Source organism: Dasypus novemcinctus, chromosome X (genome assembly GCF_030445035.2).
Source record: "Dasypus novemcinctus isolate mDasNov1 chromosome X, mDasNov1.1.hap2, whole genome shotgun sequence".
Classification (NCBI taxonomy): Eukaryota; Metazoa; Chordata; class Mammalia; order Cingulata; family Dasypodidae; genus Dasypus; species Dasypus novemcinctus.
In genome coordinates this window covers 50,593,199-50,607,552 of record NC_080704.1, presented here as the reverse complement: position 1 = coordinate 50,607,552, position 14,354 = coordinate 50,593,199, and the positions used below count along the sequence as shown (strand labels likewise).

At 38.2% G+C, this 14,354-nt stretch overlaps 1 pseudogene; it reads right to left on the bottom strand.

The window, feature by feature from the left end:
- Positions 1-11,715: 11,715 nt before the first annotated feature.
- Positions 11,716-12,647, bottom strand: LOC101432821 (SRSF protein kinase 2 pseudogene; annotated as a pseudogene).
- Between the last annotated feature and the right edge of the window lie 1,707 nt (positions 12,648-14,354).

The window sequence follows — 14,354 nt, the reverse complement described above, 5'->3', positions numbered from 1 at the left end:
CACCTTAACCTCTTCTTTCTCCTTTCTTTACATCTCTAACCCTTAATTGTTTCCTCCTTGAGTTTTCTGATTCAATTTATTCTTCTTGAAAATCCATTTCCCTGAAAGGCAAATGCTGAGTAGTACTGAGCTTTTGCTCTTGAGTTTGCCCTAGCTAACTGTCTTATGCTTAAACCATTGCATTGCATTATATTTTCTTTTCCCGAACCTGCTATAAAAATCTTTTCAATACCAGAATCTTCCCTGCATTATAGAAAATCAGGAAGCAAGCCTTGTATTTGTGTTGGACAATGGGAAGAAGACTTTCTGCTGCTTCAGAAGAGCATGAGGGATAGCTTGGGCCAAAACTATATTGTCCCCATGATCCAACCTTCTATGACCTCATGTTGCCTTTTACCTGATCTTCCCCTTCTCTGCCACTCTGCCTCCAGTGATGCCATATGCTCAGGCCCTTAGTCCACTTGTAAAGACTGGATTAAGAAAAATATAATTCTTTCTGGAGTCCAAGACTCATTGGGGATGTTTCCTGAACTATGCATTTCTACATTTCAGAGGCACTCCAAGGACAGGATTTTCTTCAAAATAGATTTTTAAAAAGCTTCTTGGAATGTCAAATCCAGTAAATAAATTATGGGCTCTTAAGCAATATTTTATGAGCACCTCTCCATTGACTCCCTGAATGCCCTCTTCATACATCCTTGAGCCTCCTTCTTTGTATGCACCCAATGCCATGGAACTACCTAAGCAAAGGACAATGTAGGCAATGAAACCTACCATGGAATCAAGCAATGTAGAAAGAGGGTTCACAGGGAAGACTTAAGGTATGACAGGCTAATCCCATTGGCAATAGCCATCTCTCTTTCTCTCTGTCTGTCTCTCTCTCTCTCTCTCTGTTTAAACACAAAGGGAATTTATTACTTAATAAAACAAAAGTTCCACAGGTAGGACCAAGTTATAGGCATAGTTCCCCAGGAAGACAGAAGCTGTTGTGTTAACTATTCCTTCTTCTGCATGATGGATTCATCCTTAGGTTTAAACCAAGATGTCCCCTGCAATTCCAGGTATTTCTTGAGATATTATATGTCCAGAAGTCCATAAGGGCTGTGTCATTTGGTATCTCTTTCTCAATAACAATGAAAATTTTCCCAGAATTTCCCCAACAGAACATCTCCCCTAAAAAAAAAAAAAGAGTTTCCAGGAAATGACACATGCTTATACCTAAATAAATCACAGTCAGTGCTATTGCTATAATTGGCTTAGATTTCTAGAGCTGGAATTTTGTTGAGCATGCTCTGACTTACACAGCTCTGAGGAGAAAGCAGAGTATTGGAACAAAATCAAAATTATATTCAGTTGGAGAAAGGAAAGTGGAATTGATGTTTTATACACAAATGAGAGGGTCAGCTAGTTACTCAATCTGGTTGACCCGAGATGTACTCTTTCAGAGACTCTCCAGGGTTAGCTGTCTTTCACAACTATAAATGGGAAGGAGGTGGTGATTCAAGGCTTTTAGCCATGACTTTTTGACCCACAAGTTAGGACAGAATGATGAATATTAGTCTTACTATGCATTTTTCACTTCCTTCTTAATAGAATTTTATTTAGTCCCCACCCCATATTTAATGAAAATTAATATTTCCATACACTATAAACAGGAATGATGTCCCTTTGCCAGAAGATAAAATAGTACATTTCCTTGCTATTTCTTGGTTCTACAGTGATAATTTCTTAAGATTGTAAATTACATAGTACTCAGCTAAAATATTTCTACATAAATTGTTACAAAACTTGCCAAACCACAAGGATAAAAGTAATTTTTGTTCAATAAATGACATTTGAATATCACACAACACAAAAAGCAATGTTTAGAGACATGCTATTGTTTCCAGAAGGAAGTAGGTTAGGAAACTAAACTGAAGACAAAAGACTACCCTTCCCCAGGATTACAATGCACAAAAAGCAAAATGTCAAACAAAAGTATCTTGAAGCAAAATAAAAATCTGAATATGAAGCCAGCTCACTCGTAATCTTCTTAAAGAATAAGAGTCACGATTTAAGCTCAGAATATAGCTCAGAATACTATATTTTTAGAATCTACTAAGAATTCAACCAAGGATACCAAAGGCATTCATCAGCTCATTTTTCTGGAACCCTTTCTAGCAGTGGGATCAGGAAATCTGTACACTTTGCAGCATCTTCAAGGGGCCAAACATACTTTTCCACAAGAACATCAAAGAGGTGCAAGGGCTTCAGCTTGGTGACATGCTGAATTTCTCCTTTTCTGGTGAGAAACTCCTTGGAATATTTCCCCAATATAGCATATTTTTGAGGGTATAATTTATCCCAGTAGTTCAACCATCAATGCTATGTGATCTCTGCAATTGAAGAATTCCAGAGAATATTTTCCAGATAGCGCGTAATGCCTTGGGGTCCTGCTTAGCAGCTCTATAATGTGGTCTTCATCTCTGGAATAGTCTTTCAACATATTCAGATACCTATACATCAGCAAAATTTACAAGTCATACTAGGAAACAGGAAGAGATGTTCCCTGCATTTTTTTGGCCCAGCCAAAGGAACAAACCAAACATCCCTAAGAGATACAGGATTTAAAACAATTAATTAACGTTAATCACACAACTCTCCTAAATAAATTCAAAGAATTTTAGGAAAATATGATGAAGAGATAAAGGATATTAAGAAGACCCTGGGTGACCATGAAGAACAATTTGAAAGCCTGCAAAGGAAAGTAACAGAACTTGAGGGAATGAAGACACAATGGAAGAGATTAAGAGTGGACTTACTGATATTCTACTATGGAACTATTGTGATTAGTAATGGAAGAAATTGTAGCATTGATGTGGAGAAAGGGAGCACGGTAGCTACTGAGGGTAGGGAGAGGGAAGAAGAGACATGATGTGGGGGCATTTTCAGGACTTGGAATTGTCCTGGGTGGTGCTGCAGGAAGAGATGCTGGACTTTGTATGTCCTGCCATGGCCCACTCGGTGGACTGGGGGAGAGTGAAAACTACAATGTAAACCATTATCCATGTGGTGCAGCAGTTCTCCAAAATGTATTCACCAAATGCAGTGAATGTCCCATGATGATGAAAGAGGTTGTTGATGTGGGAGGAGTGGGGTGAGGGGGATGGAGGGTATATGGGGACCTCTTATATTTTTTGAATGTAACATTTTTTTAAAAATAGGGAAAAACACATTAGAAATAAATATAAAAAGAAAAAGAAAAAACAAAAGAAAAAATAAAAACAAAAAATACATTAGAGGCACATAAGAGCATATTTGAATTGCTAGAAGACAGAATTAATGATTCCAGGTATAGAACAACTGAACTGGAAAAGACAGGATAACAGAAAGAGAAAAGAATTTAAAAAATGGAACTGGGTTTCAGGGAATTGAACAACAACATGAAACACAAAAACATATGTGTTATTGGTGTCCCAGAAGAAGAAGAGAATGGTAAAGGAAAAGAAAATATGTGAGGAAATAATGACCAAAAATTCCCAACCCTTATGAAAGACATAAATATCAATATCCAAGAAGAACAAAGCACCCCAAACAGAATAATTCTGAATAAATCTACTCTAAGACATATACTATTCAGAAAGACAAATATCAGACATAAAGGATTCTGAAAGCAGCAAAGGAAAAACAAAGCATCATAATCAAGGGAACCTGGATAAGATTAAATGCCAATCTCTCATCAGAAACCATGGAGGTAAGAAGAAACTGGTACGAAGTATTTAAGGTACTGAAAGAGAAAAACTGCCAGCCAAGAATTCTGTATCTGGCAAAACTGTCCTTCAAGAATGAGGATGAGCTTAAAGTCATCAAATACAAACAAAAACTGAGAGAGTATGTTCACAAAAGATGAGAATTACAGGAGTTACTAAGGGAGTGCCACAGACGGAATGAAAAAAAAAGAGATAAGTAGAGAAAAGTGTAGAAATGAAGATTATTAGGAAGGATAAATTAAATGATAAAATTTTTAAGATATGGCAATGGAAAGCTAAAAGAGAAAATGGATGAAATAAGTAATGCTTTTACAGTAATAACATTGAATGTTAATGGCTTGAACTCCCCAATCAAAGGACATAGACTGATAGAATGGATAAAACATATGAGTCATCTATATGCTGTCTACAAGAGACTTACCTCACACATAAGAACACAACCAGGTTGAAAATGAAATGTTGGAAAAAGATATTCCATGCAAATAATAACCATAAAAGAGCTAGAGTAGCAATACCAATATCAGAAAAAATAGATTTTCAATACAAAACTATTGTAAGGGATGAAGAAGGTCACTGTATATTAATAAAAGGAGGAATGTACCGAGGAGAAATAACTATAATAAATATTTATGCAGCTAACCTGGGTGCCCCAAGATGCATGAGGCACACACTGGCAAAACTGAAGGGAGAAATTGATGTCTCTACAATAATAGTTGGAGACCTCAACACGCCACTCTCAATATTGGATAGAACATCTGGACAAAGGATAAATAAGGAAACAGCTTGAATAATATGCTAAATGAATTAGATCTAATAGATATTTATAGAGCATTATACCCCAAAACAGCAGGATATACATTATTTACAAGCACTCATGGATCCTTCTCCAGGATAGGCCATATGTTGAGTCACGAGACAAGTCTCATCTCAATAAATTTAAAAAGATTGAAATTATTGGAATCACTTTTTCTGATCATACCAGAAGTAAGCTGGAAAACAACAATAGGTGGAAAAATGGAAAATTCATAAATGTATGGAGAGAAAACAACATAGTCATATTCATTTTTTAAAAGTTACTTAGACTACATAAATGTAACATAAAAAAATGTAGGGGATTCCCATATGCCCCACTCCTTATTCCTCCCTTACTTTCCCACATTAACAACATCCTTCATTAGTGTGGTACATTTGTTACAATTGATGAACACATATTGGAGTATTGCCACTAAGTGTGGATTATAGTTTACACTATATTTTAAACTCTCTCCCACACAATTTTGTAAGTTATGACAAAATATATAATGGCCTGCATTTGTCATTGAAGTGTCATTCAGAACAACTTCAATGTCCTGAAAATGCCCCCTTATTACACCTATTTCCCCCTCTCCCACCCACAAAACCTCTGGTGGCCACTGCCCCCACATCAATTAAAAATTCTTCCATTGCTAGAAAAACAGTAAGTTTATAGCAGAATAACAATAAGTCTACTCTAGTCTGTCGTTTATTCCTCCATCCTGAGGATTCAGGGATGGTGATGCCCACTTTGCCTCCAGTTGAGAGGGGGCTAAGATCTCTTGGGGCAGGTGGATGGGACTATCTTGCTTGCAGTTGTAGACTCTCTCTGCTCCTTGGGGTGGAGTTTGTCCATTATCAAAAGCAACACACTCTTAAATAATCAGTGGGTCAAAAAGGAAATTGCAAGAGAATTCAGCAAATAACTTGAGACAAATGAAATGAGAACACAGCATATCAAAACCTACAGTACACCACAAAGGCAGCACTGAGAGGGAAATTTATAGCCCTCAATGCTTGTATTAAAAGGGAAGAAAGAGCTAAAATTGAAGATCTAACTGCACACCTGGAGAATCTAGTAAAAAAACAGCAAACTAATTCCAAGCCAAGCTGAATGAAAGAAATAGTAAAGATCAGAGCAGAAATAAGTGAAATTGAGTGTAACAACAACAACAAAAAAACAGTAAACAGAATCCAGAAAACAAGAAGTTGGTTCTTTGAGATCAACAAAATTGACAAACCCTTAGCAAGACTGACAAAGAAGAAATGATAATAGGGGCAAATAAATAAAATCAGAAATGAGAGGAGAGACATTACCACTGACCCTGAAGAAATAATAGAGATTAAAAGAGGATACTATGAACAACTGTATGCCAAAAAAACTAGACAATGTAGAGGAGATGGACAAATTCCTAGAAATACACAAACCTGCACTGACCCTAGAAGAAAGAGAAGACCTCAACAAACCAATCACAAATAAAGAGATTGAAAAACCTTGCAAAAATGAAAAGCCCAGCACTAAATGGCTTCACAGGTGAATTCTACCAATAATTCAAAAACAATCTAATACCAATTTTGCTCAAGCTCTTCAAATAATTTGAACAGGAAAGAACACTACCAAACTTATTCTATGAAGCCAGCATCACCCTAATACCCAAACCAGTAAATTTCTATGTATTCTATATCTAACTTTTAAACCCATCACTATATTCCATTTTTCTATTAATGGAACCTGGCAATATATTGGGTTTCCTTTTTGAAGAAGTTTTGGACTAAGAGAGGTTCAACTATGGTGGGGGAGGAGCACATGTGTAGGGTGTCATTAGTGGGGGGCACACGGTTGGGAGGGAGTTCCCCAGGGCATGTATACAGGGTACATAGAAAGGTTTGGATATTTTCATAGTGGTTTCAGTTGGAAACAACAGATGAGAGAGTGCTGAATTCCTGACCAGGGGAACTCTATCACATTCCTCAATGGAACAACAACAATCCCCCAAGTGCAATGGCAAAGACCAATAAAGATGGATGGTCCAACAATGAGCCCTTGATACTGATGGCTCCGATTATGAGCCTGTGTGCCTGAAATATGAACTAGGCCTATAGCTGTGGGGTGCCTAAGAGTTATCTCCTGAGAGCCTCCATGTTGCTCAAATGTGGCCACTCTCTAAACCAAACTCAGCATGTAGATGCATTGCTTTCCCCCCAGTGTGGGCTATGACTCCCGGAGATGAGCCTCCCTGGCACCGAGGGATTACTACCGAGCACCAGCTGATGATGTAACTACAAAAAGACCATGAACAAAGAGGTCAAATCAGACCAGCAGAATATCTCAGCCTACATGTAATATCAGGTGTTAAAAACTGCATTTTGACCTTCGATAAAAGGGGGAAATGGAAAGGACAAATGAGTTTATATGGCTATGAGTCTCCAAAAAAGAGTCAGGCGGTCATCAGGGGGTGATGCTTATGCATGCTTCAGCAGGGTACCAGAGACAACCAAGGTAGATGGAAACCCAGGTCTTGGTTCTCCTGAGGGCTGCAGCGATCCACAGGTTCTGCGGTAAAGACAGATGGCTCTGGAGTTCAGGGCCATGTCAGTTGGCCTTACTTTGGAGTTTGTGTTCCTGAGTGTAATGGAGTTGGACTCAGATACAACCTTTCTACACATGCCTCTTCTGTTACTTTTACTGGACCTGTGGTTGGCATTTGGGTTGGTATATACTCAGGAGACCTGAATCTCTGAAGTGACCGTGTGACAGCCAGACCCTGCTCCTCAGCAGACTTGCAGCTCCTACCCTCTGGTTTATTGAACTTACCCTGGCCAGCTGACAGGGAGGTGAAGAAGGTCAACCACCACACCAGGGAGCCAAGAGTGCCTACAGCTGCAAGCAGGAGAATTGCTTCCATCATCCATGTGGAATCTCAACCCCCTCTTGATGTAGTGGGGGATTGGACATAGCCATCCCAGGTCCACAAGATGGAGGAATAGAGTATGGATTAGAGTGGACTTACTGGTGTTCTTCTGGGGAACTATTGTGATTAGTAAGGGAAGAAATTGTAGTAGTGATGTGGAGAGGGTGGCCACGGTGACTGCTGATGGTCGGGAGAGGGAAGAAGAGATATGGTGTGGAGGCATCTTCAGGATTTGGAGTTGTCCTAGGTGGTGCTGCAGGGACGGATGCTGGATGTTGTATGTCCTGTCGTGGACTGGGGGAGTCCACTGGCTGGACTGGGGGAGAGTATGGACTACAATGTGGACCACTGTCCACATGCTGCAGTGGTTCTCCAGAATGTATTTGCCAGGTACAGTGGATGTGCCACAATGATGGAAGACTTTGTTGATGTGGGAGGGTTGGGGTGTGTGGGGTGGGTGGTATATGGGGACCTCATATTTTTTTTAATGTAACATTTAAAAGAAAATAAAGAAAAATAAATAAATAAAAGGATACTATGAAACAAAATCACAAACCAGTATCTCCAATGAATACAAAATACTTGCAAAACAAATCCAAAAGCACATTGAAATAATTATACCTCACAATTAAGTGTTTTTTATCCCAGGTATGCAAAGATGGTTCAACACAAGGAAATCGATTAATGTAATAAACCAAATTAATAAATTAAGGAAGAAAAATCACATTATCTTCTTGATTGATCCAGAAAAGGCATTTGAAAAATTACAGCATCATTTCCAGATTAAAAAAACACTCCAAAAGATAGGAATAGAAAGGAAGCTTTCTCAATATGGTTAAGTGTATATATGGAAACACCTACAATTACCATTGTACTCAACAGTGAAAGACTGAAAGTTTTCCCACCGAGGTTAGAGACAAGACAAGGATGCTCACTGTCACTACTGTTATTCAATATTATGCTATAAGTTCTAGCTAGAGCAATTAGGCTAGATGAATAAATGAAAGGGACCCGAATAGGAAAGGAAGAAGTTAAAACTTTCACTATTCACTGATGATGTGATCCTACATCTTAAAAATCCTGAAATATCCATAACAAATCTACTAAAACTAATAGATGAGTTCAACGAAGTGGTAGAATACAAGATTAACAAGCAAAATCAATAACATTTTTATACACTACTCATGAGCAATCTAAGAAGGAAATGAGAAAAAATTCCATTTATAATAGCGACTAATAGAAGCAAATATTTAGGAGTAAACTTAACCCAGAGGACATGAAGGACCTGTATTCAGAAAACTACAAAACATTGCTAAAGAAACCAAAGAATAATTAAATAAATGGAAGGGCGTTCTGTTTTCATGGACTGGAAGACTAAATATCCTTAAGATGTCAGATATACACAAACTGATTTCAGATTCAATGAAAGCCAATAAAATTCCCAGCAATATTTTTGCAAAAATGAAAAAGCCATTTATCAAATTTATTTGGAAGAGTAAAGGGGCCTGAATAGCCAAAAATGTCTTTAAAAAGAAGAGTGATGTTGGAGGACTCTCACTTCCTGACTTTAAAGCATGTTACTTAGCTACAGCTGTTAAAAAAACAAAAACAAAAAACACAGCATGGTACTTGCAGAAAGACTCATAGACTGATCAAAGAAACTGAATTGAGAACTCAGAAATAGACCTTCATATCTATGTCAAGTGATTTTTGACAAGGTCTCAAGCCCTCTTAGCTGGGTCAGAACAATCCATTCAACTAATGGATGTGATCCTATTTCTAAAAAATCCTGAAATATCCTTAACAAAGCTACTAAAACTAATAGATGAGTCCATCAAATGCCTGAAGAACTGTTTGTCCATATCCAAAAGAAAGAAAGAGTACTCTATTTCACATCTTAATAAAAAATTAACTCAAAATGGATCAAGGACCTAAATATAAAAGCAACAACCCTAAAACTTCTAGAAGACAATGTTGGAAACTCTTCAAGATATTGTGGTAGGCATTAAGGAACTAATGCCTATATACCCCAAGCATGATCAACAAAAGAAAAAATAGATAAATGGGATCCTCTTAAAATTAAACTCCCCCACTTTTTATCTTTTATTATCTTTTTTTAAAAAAATACATATATTACACAAAATGTTACATTAAAAATATGAGGTTCCCATATACTCCACTCCCCACATCCCCACTCCTCCCACATTGTAAACTTCTTTCATTAGTGAGGTACATTCACTGCATTTTTAAAATATCCTCTTCCATCTTTATTTTATATCTGAGTCTCACATGCCCTTATATATATATTTTTTCATCAGCACCACTTCATGCTTATTAACTGTTGGTGGGAACGTAAAATAGTACAACTGCTGTGAAGGACTATTTGGGAGTTCCTAAGAAAGTTGAATATAGACTTCCATGTGACCTGGCAATACCATTACTAGGTATATAACCAAAAGAACTGAGAGCAGTGGCACAAACAGATATCTGCACACTGATATTCACAGCAGCATTATTCACAATTGCCAAAAAATGGAAACAACCCAGGTGTCCATCAACTGAGAAATGTATAAACAAACTGTGGTGTATACACACAATGGAATATTATGCAGCTGCGAGAAGAAATGGAGTCGTGAAGCATATGACAACATGACTGAACCTGGAGGACATTATGTTGAGTGAAGCAAGCCAGACAGAAAAAGACCAATACTGTATGATTGTGCTTTTATGAACTAAATATATATTGTGCAAACTCATGGTGTTAATACTAGAATATAGGGCACCAGAAAAATAATTAGGGTAGAGAATGGAAATCTGAGGGTTAATCTGCACAGAACTGGTAAAAATGTTGTTTGTAAATCTTTGGAAATGAACAGAAATGGGGAAAGCACATCAGGGTGTTGGTAACTAGCAGAGCTATTACATGAGTATGAAAGTAGTTGAAAGGGAAAGTCCAAGAACATGTATATTACTAGAAGAAAAGCTAAAAAATGTAACATGGGACTTTATAACATAGTGAAACCTCATGTGAAATATGGGAATATTGCATTTATAAAACAGTTTTTACAAAATATAAATACAAATAAACTAGAGAGATGGAAATAAAACAGCAGCTATGTACAGCAGGGGAAACATAGACACTGAGAGGTGATGAGGTTTTTTTGTTTGATTTTATTAATATTATTATTGAAATAATGAAAATGCTTTAATAATGATTGAAGTCATCAATGCACAACTATGTAATTATACCAAATACCATGGATTGTACACTTCGGATGGATTCATGCTGTATTAATATGTATCAATAAAATTAATTTGTTAAAGAATAAAAAAGAAAACCTCTGTGGAGCTATAGTGATACATCTGGCTGGATGTCTTCTATGAATTGTTTATGTACCCAACAAGCTTTCCCCAGATCAGAATTTTTTTCTCTAATTTTATCTGCATTCCATGGATTCAGGGGATTCACCAACAACCCAGCTGCCTGTTTTTTTGTTTTTGGTAAATCCCCAGTACTGGAGGCTGAAAATGTCCTGCTTCTGTCATGGGATGGATTGCTTTCCTCTTGATTAGTAAGTGGGGATCCCTCGGAAAGTGCAGAGCCACAGGCTATAGGGTCTAAGTGCCCAGAGAAAAGTAAAGTGGAAAATTCTGGAAACTGAAAATGTGGAATTTTATATCGTCTATTTGGCAGTTCACCACTGAATTGTTCATAGGAGCTGCTATATGTGTAATCACTTTCCACATTTGACTCACCAAGGTTATACACATTCCTTGGGAATTGGGCAATCTTCATTATCTTCTTCATCATCTATCTCAGGGGTTCTTAAGATTTCAGAGGGTCCATGAGCTTGAACTGAAAATTCAAAAAGCATTATTCTTGTGGGGACACGTTGATGCAGGTGCAATATATTTATTAAATAATACACAGTGTAGTGTGGACTTAGTAACGGGTCCGTGGTTTTCACCTGACTGGCAAAGGAGTCTGTGGGAAAAAAAGGTTAAGAACCCCTGTTCTAGTTGCTGTTCCAGAATGGGCCATCCTAAAAATGACCTTTGGTTTTGGGTGATTCTAATCAGGTAAGGTCTATATTTGCAAGTTCCTTTTCAACATTATTTTTATCTTTCTCAGTGTTTTCTCTCTTGGCATCTTCTTTCTCTTCCTGATTCTCTGATTCACCATTGTCATTTGCAGTCTCTCCCTCAGTGGACTCCTCTAATTCCACTGTTTTTAGTTTCACCTCTGAGCGATATTCCTCATCTTACTCATTGGAAGTTACAGCTGAGGTGATGTTTTCTTCTATTATTTTCCTTTGAGCTTCTTACTCCAATTCTATTTCCTGCGGGTGTTTTTTCAAGAACTCAGCCTGCCTCTTCTGTTTCATTTTCAGTTTTTTCTTTTTTCTTTTAGATATTTTTCCTATAGGCTTTTGTTGTGGAGCCATACTCATTGCAGACCCAGAAGGAGGAAGAGCACCTGCTTTCTGCTACTCGATGGCCTCTGCCGCTGTTCTTACACATGCATCATCCACACACATCAGGATGTTTTCCTACTTTATGTCAGTATAAATGGTCTTGCACTTACTGTGTAGATAATCTAAACTTTATAGAACCTGTTGCATGATTTTCTTCACGCGATGTATTGGGGGGCCTTGGTAGTTGGACTTAGTGATCCACTTGAGGAGGTGGTGACCAAGGACTTCAAAGACCATGCAGACATGTATTCCATTCCTGCTTGCAATCTTGAAGTCATCAGTTGGCTGTACCACCATATCTTTATTTGGGTCACTGGGATCACTTTCTCCAACACATTTGAGCAATTTTAATTCGTCCAGAGCCATTTCTGTAATGCTCGACCCTTTTTACAATGTTCATTGCAATGTCTTCCCCACTACATGTCCCAGCATAGCCAGACAGTAAAGAAGTGTCCCCATCCTAGCTTCCTAAAAATATGATCCCGGCCATTAAAAAGGTCTCCAGATTTTACCAGATGATAGCCACTTTTGCAATAGTCCACAGTGTCCTCTTGCTCCTCATTGTCTGATCCCAGGATCTCCTCCTTTGGCTCTGCGGAAGTAGGGCCTAGCAGAGTTGGTGTTGAGGGTGCCAGCGGCAACAGGGGGTGAACTAAGGGAGCTTTCTGCTCAGGTTCCAGCCTTTCTGAATAGGGCAAGTTCTCAGAGTTAACTAACATCAGCAACTCAGTCTTCAGCTTGGTTTCCTGTGTGTATCCATCAGGCAACAGGCTGGAACTTTCACATATATATTTCACATATATGATATAACTCTATCATTCCTGATGTACACACATAAATCCAAACTGCAGGACAACAAAAAAGGCTCTTGCCCATTAGGAAAGTCATACCTTTTACAAATGTTTCTCATTTTTCGGCTTCCATTTTTGAGTCTGAATGACCAGCACTTTCCAGGAGCTCATCTTGATGCAGCAGAAGGGGTATGGTGGGGAGGGGTCCTGAGGCTGCTGCAGCAGTGACAACATGGGAGCCAAGCCAGGCTGTAGCCCCTAATAGAATCTTGATTGTGTTCAACTATTCATCTGTGCCTGTGCTCCAGGACAGCTAGGCTGGCCACATTGTCAGTCCAATGAGGTGTGTAGTAATTAGTCTATGTCAAACATGTGGTCTTTTTCCTTTGTCAGTGATTGACCTAAGTATGGATATATTATGCAAATCTGATCAATGACACAAAAAATGTCTGGCCAATGACTCAAAATGTCTTCTTTTCTTTAAAGATTTATTTTATTTATTTATTTCTCCCTACCACTCCATTGTTTGCATTTGCTATGTCTGTTTGCTGTGTGCTGGTCTTCTTTTCAGGAGGCACTGGGAACTGAACCTGGGACCTACCATGCGGGAGGGAGGCACTTAATTGCTTGAGCCACCCCCACTCACTGCTTTGTTGGGTCTCCCATTATGTTTTCCTCGTGTCTCTTGTTGTGTCATCTTTTGCGTCAGCTCGTTGTGCCTGCCCATCATGTCAGCTTGCTGTCTTGCTAGTCTTCTTTAAGAGGCACCGGAAACTGAACGTGGGACCTCCCATGTGATAGACAGCTCAGTCAACTGAGCCACATCTACTTTCCCAAAATTTCTTTTTGGGGGGAGGACAGGAACCATTTGGAAATGTTCTTCATTCTTAAAAACAGATACTTGAATAGTTCCATCCCATCCTTCCACTGGACACTATGAGTATCTGGATGTGACAATTGTAACGCTGCAGCCATCTAACTTTCAGATGAAGGTAGAGGTTCATATACAAAGTAGGTCAAGGCCAAAAAAATTCACAAAGAAATGAGCTGCAATTCTGATTCACCATACTATGACCTGCCCTGTCTTGGGATGTCTGGTCATATGAGAAAATAAATTCAACAATTTTGAGTGCAGGTTTTCTGTTACTCACAGGTCAGAACATCCCAAAATTTCCAGCAGGACTGACAAAATTTTAAGATGTTTTCATAAGACTAGTCTATAGATAATAATCATACTTATTATTGCTTATTATAACAACCACTACCTCTAACTAAACAAATTCTTTTCAACCCTGTATATCATCTCATTTTATCATTACTTCAATCCCTTCATCTCCATTTTATGGATGTGGAGTCTGAGAATCAGAGCTGCCACTTGACAGAGTTCTCATAATCAAAAGGGGGAAGAGATGAGCTTCAAACCCAGATAGCAATTGTTCTAAACCTGTGAGAGTTCTCTTCACTGTTTAGACTCCTTGGGCCAACCTTATAATAACATTTATTCAGAACACCTAGGGCCTGGACTTTCTGAATTGTTGGTATTTCCAAAGCTTAGATACTTTATTTTCAAAAGAACTTCCTTAACAACTTCCAAATAAGTTATTTTTCCCACCCCTTTATATGGATTATTTAATG